We start from the raw sequence: 7,431 nt of genomic DNA on the forward strand, positions 1-7,431 counted from the left end.
CAGGATGGTCTCGATCTCCTGACCTCGTGATCCACCCGTCTCGGCCTCCCAAAGTGCTGGGATTACAGGCTTGAGCCACCGCGCCCGGCCGTGCACAAAACTTTTAAAATAAAATTTTAAAATGAAACTTATTGTGACTTTTTTAGATCATTGATGACGTTTGGACTTTTTGTCTTGCTTTATTTATGGTTGATCATTGAACAACAGAGGTTTGAACTGTGCAAATCTACTTACGTATTAATTTTTTTCAACCAAACATGGATCCAAACTACAGTATTAATGGGATATGAACCTCTTGTATATGGAGAGCCAACTTATTGCATATGCAGGTTCTGCAGGGCAGACTGAGGGACTTGAATATGCATCGATTTTGGTATACGTGGGGGTCCTAGAACCAATCTCCCTGTGTACACCAAGGGATGACTCTGTGTGTGTGTGTGTGTGTGTGTGTGTGTGTATTTTTATTATTATTTTTTTTTATTTTTTTGAGACGGAGTCTCGCTCTGTTGCCCAGCCCGGAGTGCAATGGCGCTATCTCTGCTCACTGCAACCTCTGCCTCCCAGGTTCAAGCAATTCTCCTGCCTCAGCTTCCCGAGTAGCTGGGATTACAGGCGCCTGCCACCACGCCCGGCTAATTTTTGTATTTTTAGTAGAGACGGGGTTTCACCATGCTGACCAGGCTAGTCTAGAGCTCCCAACCTCAGGTGATCTGCCCGCCTAGGCCTCCCAAAGTGCTGGGATTACAGGCGTGAGCCACCATGCCCGGTCTTTTTTTTTTTTGAGACAGGATGGAGTGCAGTGGCGTGATGATCTTGGCTCACCACAACCTCTGCCTCCTGGATTCAAGTTATACTCCTGCCTCAGCCAGATAATTTTTTGTATTTTTAGTAGAGATGGGGTTTCACCGTGTTGGCCAGGCTGGTCTAGAACACCTGGCCTCAAGTGATTTGCCTACCTTGGCCCCCCAAAGTGCTGGGATTACAGGTGTGAGCCACTGTGCCCGGCCACCTGTATATATATATACTTTAATAACTAGTTATTTTAGGACAAAAATATAGTGTATACAATTTTTTTCCTTTTTATTCAGAGACAGGGTTTTGCTCTATTGCTCAGGCTGGAGTGCAGTGGCATAATCATAGCTCATTGCAGCGTCAGTGGCTCAAATGATCCTCCTGCCTCAGCCTCCTGTGTGTCTAGGACTGCAGGTGTGCCCCACCATGCCCGGCTAATTTATTTTTTACTTTTAAGTTTTTATGAAGGCAGGGTCTTGATATGTTGCCTGGGTTGGTCTTGATCTTTTGGCCTCAGGTGATCCTCCTGTCTCAGCCTCCCAAGGTGCTGGGATTACAAGCATGAGCCACCATGTCAGGCTGAGTTTTTTTATTCTGTTGCCCAGGCTGGAGTGCAGTGGTGCGATCTCCGCTCACTGCAAGCTCCGCCTCCCAGGTTCACGCCATTCTTATGCCTCAGCCTCCCAAGTAGCTGGGACTACAGGCACCTGCCACCACACCAGGCTAATTTTTGTATTTTTAGTAGGGATGGGGTTTCACCGTGTTAGCCAAGATGGTCTCGATCTCCTGACCTCGTGATCCGCCTGCCTCGGCCTCCCAAAGTGCTGGGATTACAGGTGTGAGCCACCGCACCCAGCCAATATAAAATACTTTTAATCTTTTTTAATTAAAATTATATTTTCAAAAATATGTATTTTTTCATATTTACAACTTTTAATATATATTTTCCATTTATTTTTTTTTAATTTTGCTTCCTATTTTGAAATAACCATTAAGTTAGATTAAAAACATTTTTTAAAATAAAGAGCATATTTTAAAAGTCTTTTTATAATTTTTAAATTAAAAACATTTTATTTGGAAATAAGCTATATATTTAATGAGTACTTATTATTTAATTTAACATAAAGAGTTACTTTCTTCCTCTGCTGATGTCAATTTGAATGTTGGCAGTTTCCAAGGAGGAAGTTGAGGGTTTTGGTGAAGACTGTCATCCATCTCCAACGCTAAGCCTAAAATAACTATTTAGGATAGCATCGCAAAAGGAACGCAGGCTGGAGAGAGATTCCAAATGTTCTTGTAACTGAACTTTAGGAAAGTGCACTTTATGCAGAGGTGCAAGGAAACCAAACACATAGGTAACCACAGTAGAACGCGTATCTCCAAGGAAAAGCTGAGATGGTCACAATCTATCTGCCAGAAGATTTAAGCACTTCCTAACATCTGTATATCCACGATTCCACTTCTCACAGGCGGTAAAGGAGAGGCTCTCCTCTGGTCAGGAGAATCCGATCAGTGCTCTTGCAGACATTTTTCCAGGCAGGATCAAACCCAAGGGAAAAGGAATCAATGAAGCAAACCAACACCGTGGCTTTGTCACAGCAAAGTAATTGTTGCTTTCCACTCAGAATGCGTGAAGCTCTAGAGGGGGCAGCTTCTATTCAAAGAGAGCAGTGAAAGCCAGTGTGTCTGCCTTTTGTTTGGCTGGAAATTCACAATAAACATTATATTTCTGTCTTCCTTAAAAGTTGAATATTTTTGCCAGCTAAGAAACAATGTTGTCTTCAGTTGTCAAAATTGATATATCTTCCCTTGAACCTCTCCAGTGGCTATCTATGACATTAACTTTCTTTTCTTTTTTTTTTTTTTTTGAGGCAGAGCCTCCCTCTATCACACAGGCTGAAGTGCAGTGTAACGATCGCCGCTCACTGCAACCTCCACCTCCTGGGCTCAAGGGATCCTCCCACTTCAGCCTCCAGAATAGCTGGGACCATCGGCACAAGCCACCACACCGGGCAATTTTTCTGTATTTTTAGTAGAGATGGGGTTTTGTCATGTTGCCCAAGCTAGTTTCAAACTCCTGAGCTCAAGCAGTCTGCCGTCTGGGCTTCCCAAAGTGCTAGGAGCCACCACTCCTGGCCCAACATCAACTTTCAAGCGTTCACCAGATAATTTGACATAAGCCATCACCACCACATACTCGCTGTGTACCAATAGGAGCACCTAGCCGCCTCCCAGCCACTGAGCTCCAAGGAGCCACCAACTTGACAGGGCTGATGGTTGCTGCTCTTAAGTCTCTTTTAATCAACAGAATGGCTTTTTTTTTCATTCCTTGTGTCATTTAGTTTTAGTTTTATGCCATTTATTCATTGAAGAAACTGGGTAATTTGTCACTTGTGATTTCCCACATCCTGGACTTGAATTTGCAACCTTGGGATGTCATTTAATATATTTCTCTATCCTCCGTGTAAACTGATACTATATTTCTCAGAGTTCTCCAAAGAAACAGAAACAATAGAATATATGGAAATATAAGAGGAAATTTATTATGGGAATTGGCTCATGTGATTATGGAGGACAAAAAGTCCCAAAATATGTCATCTGCAAGCTGGAGAACCAGGAACGCTGGTGGGTGGTAATTCAGTCTCAGTCTGAATGTCAGAGAACCGGGAGTGGGGAAGGTAAGGGGAATGGGGGAGGAAGAGTGTCACAGATCACACACATTTCTTTTTCTTATAAATTACCCAGTCTGTGGTATTCTGTTATAGCAACACAAATGGACTAAAACACACTGAAGGTCTTGGTTCCTAGTGGCTTTTGCTTTATCCCATTATATAAATATAATACTTTTGAGATACCAATACCAGTATTATTACCAGCAATAGGTTTACTGAATACTGCTTAAGATTTCTTTTTTTTTTTTCTTTTGAGGCGGAGTCTCGCTCTGTCACCCAGGCTGGAGTGCAGTGGCGCGATCTCGACTCACTGCAAGCTCCACCTCCCGGGTTCATGTCATTCTCCTGCCTCAGCCTCCTGAGTAGCTGGGACTACAGGCGCCCGCCACCGCGCCTGGCTGATTTTTTTGTAGTTTTAGTAGAGACAGGGTTTCACCGTGTTAGCCAGGATGGTCTCGATCTCCTGATCTCGTGATCCGCCCACCTCGACCTCCCAAAGTGCTGGGATTACAGGCATGAGCCACCGCGCCCGGCAAGATTTCTTTATATTTGTTTTGTTCACATATATCTCACTATATATTGTACAGCCTATATACACTGTCCCACTGTATGCCGTACGCAATTATACTGTTTCAAAATTAGGTGAAAGAATTCTCTGTGTGATTATGACACAGCTTGATAGACCAATGGGTTTTCATTCAGTTTTTTATAGTGATTACTTTTTTGTAAAATTTATTTTTAATTTCGTATATATTTTTTATCAAAACTATAAAACAAGGCACATCAGAAAGTTATAGTTTACATCCCTATCCTTTTTCCAATAGGTAATTATTTCTATTAGTTTTTATTTTAATATCTTTAAATTTTGAAACTGGAAGCCAATATATATGCATATGCTTTATTTTTATTCCATTCATACACAAAAAAATGCAATACTGTTAATACTCTTCTGTATGTTACTTTTTCTCATTTTCATTCTCTAACAATTTATATTCTTTTTTTTTTTTTTTTGAGATGGAGTCTCGCTCTGTTGCCCAGGCTGGAGTGCAAAGGCACTATCTCTACTCACTGCAACCTCCGCCTCCCAGGCTCAAGCAATTCTCCTGCCTCAGCCTCCCAAGTAGCTGGAATTACAGGCGCCTATTGTGATGCCTGGCTAATGTTTGTATTTTTAGTAGAGACGTTTCACCATGTTGGCCAGGCTGGTCTCAAACTCCTGACCTCAAATGATCCGCCCACCTCAGCCTCCCAAAGTGTTGGGATTACAGGCGTGAGCCACCGTGCCTGGCGTTATAAAGATAGTCTTAATTTTTTTTTTTTTTTTTTTTTTTTTAGCAGCTGAATAGTAGTTCAGTGCATGTACGTACCATTCATTGTCTATTCACCCGTTCTCTGCAGATAGAGATGTGGACTGCTTATAGTCTTTCATGATTACAAAATGTGCTGTAATAAATAGCCTTGAGCAGTCATCCTTTTGTGGTTTTGGCATTGTATTCTCAGATGCAGATACTTGGAAGAAGGGTTGCTTGGGCAGAGTAAATACATACGTAATGTTGCTAGATGTTGTCAAATCCCCTCGCATAGTTGTACCATTTACATCTCCATCAACAATACAGGAAAGTACCTATTTCTCCACTGTTCCATCAACTCAGAGTGTCAAGTTTGGGATTTTTGCAAAACTGATAGATGAGCAATGATATCTCCATTTAGTTTTAACGTGCATCTCTTTTATTATTTCTCTTAATATGAGCAAAGTGAACATCTTTTCATATATTTAAGAGCCATTTTCATTTGTTTTTCTGTAATTTCCCCATTTTTCTAACGGGTTGTCAGAATAGGATTTTACATATTAGGGATGTTGGTATTTTGTGATATAAGTTACAAGTATTTGGTCTCAATTGTTTAACTTTTGACTTTCCATACAGTATTTTGCACATACAATTTTAAGAATATTTAAGTAGACAAAGTTACCCATTTTTCCTTTATTAAATCTGAATATGGAATCACAGTTAGGAAAGTCCTCGTCATTTCCAGATTGTGAAAAAATTAACCTATAGTTTTCTCTAATTTTTAAATTGTATATATTTTTTGGCAATGAATACCTAAGAAGTTTTTCTCTAATATTTTATGACTTTACTATTTTTATATTTAGATATTGACCGATTTGGAATTTATCCTAATATAAAGAATGAGGAATTAATCCAATTTTACCTTTATCCACATGATTATCAGTCATCCCAACACCATTTGTGTTAGGTCATTCTTGGATTGCTATAAAACAATATCTGATACTGCGTAATTTATTCTTATTTTTACTATTTTTGAGATGGGGTCTTGCTGTATCACCCAGGCTGGAGTGCAGTGGCACGATCTTGGCTCACTGCAACCTCTGCCTCCTGGGCTCAAGCAAATCCTCCCACCTCAGCCTCCCGAGTAGCTGGGATTACAGGCACCCGCCACCACACCTAGATAATTTTTGTATTTTTTGTACATAGAGATGGGGTTTCACCATGTTGCCCAGGCTGGTCCCGAACTCCTGAGCCTAAGTGATCCACCTGCCTCAGCCTCCCAAAGTGCTGGAATTGCAGGTGTGAGCCACAGTGCCTGGCCTCTCATCTGCTGGGTTCTCATGGTTTTTTCACTTCATCCCACAGAGACCAGGAAATAAGTCCTGCTGGTCTCCTCCATCGTAGTGCTAGTCAAACTGTGGTTACAGACTGGTGCCAGTCCATGAACTGTGGCTACCAGATGCAACAAGGTGGATGCTTGCTCCAAAATATAAATCAATGCATTATTTCTTTCACAGAGAAAATTATGCTTTTTTTTTAAATAAAAAGGCAATGGAGTCTAAATACGTGCTCAGTGACACAGGAGAATGGCTACTTTGAGTAGCACTGATCTAAACATCACAGTCAATATGGAAACTTACAAATATATATAAAACTTGGAATTTCAATACTACATGGAATGTGCATAAAAGTAGATATTTTAGGCCAAAAGAAAAAACCTCAAATACAAATCATACAAATAGCATTTTCTGACTACAATGCAATACAGCTAGAAACTGATAATAATAATACAGTTTCTACCACTGGGAAGTTTTTAGAAATGCACAAATTTTAAAATAATTCCCACAATAAATGGAAAATAAAAAGTTTAGAATTACTGAAAATGATAAGCCGGGTGAGGTGCCTCATGCCTGTAATCCCAGCACTTTGGGAGGCTGAGGCGGCCGAATCACCTGAGGTCAAGATTTTGAGACAGGCCTGGCCAACATGGCAAAACTCCGTCTCTACTGAAAATACAAAAATTAGGGTGGGCGCGGTTGCTCACGTCTGTAATCCCAGCACTTTGGGAGGCCAAGGCGGGCAGATCATGAGATCAGGAAATCCAGACCATCCTGGCTAACACTGTGAAACCCCGTCCCTATTAAAAAATAAAAAAAAATTTAACCGAGTGTGATGGTGGGCGCCTGTAGTCCCACCTACATGAGAGGCTGAGGCCGGAGAATGGCGTGAACTCGGGAGGCGGAGCTTGCAGTGAGCCGAGGTCGCGCCACTGCACTCCAGCCTGGGAGACGGAGCGAGACTCAGTCTCAAAAAAAAAAAAAAGATGATTTAATATCAGAAAGATACCAATCCAATTCTAAGTTAAAATTTACAAACTACATGTGATTTCTATTTACAGTTCCAGTTTTTTAAATTTTCTGGAACCAGAGAAATTGATTATAAAATTCTTTTGGAAAATAAATAGGGCCCAGGTGCAGGGTGGGTCATGCCTGTAATCCCTGCTTTTTGGGAGGCCAAGGAGAGTGGATTGCTTGAGCCCCGGAGTTCAAGATCAGCCTAGGCAAAAGGGCACAACCCCATTGTCACCAAAAATACAAAAAATTAGCTGGGAGTGGTGGCTCACGCCTGTAATCCCAGCACTTTGGGAGGCTGAGGCGGGCGGATCACAAGGTCAGGAG

The 7,431-nt window shown here is 41.4% G+C and overlaps 1 pseudogene; it reads right to left on the reverse strand.

Moving 5' to 3' along the window:
* Positions 1 to 1,999: 1,999 nt before the first annotated feature.
* Positions 2,000 to 6,152, reverse strand: LOC105515337 (annotated as a pseudogene).
* Positions 6,153 to 7,431: the final 1,279 nt, after the last annotated feature.

This window comes from Colobus angolensis, unplaced genomic scaffold (genome assembly GCF_000951035.1).
Source record: "Colobus angolensis palliatus isolate OR3802 unplaced genomic scaffold, Cang.pa_1.0 Scaffold106, whole genome shotgun sequence".
Lineage (NCBI taxonomy): Eukaryota > Metazoa > Chordata > Mammalia > Primates > Cercopithecidae > Colobus > Colobus angolensis.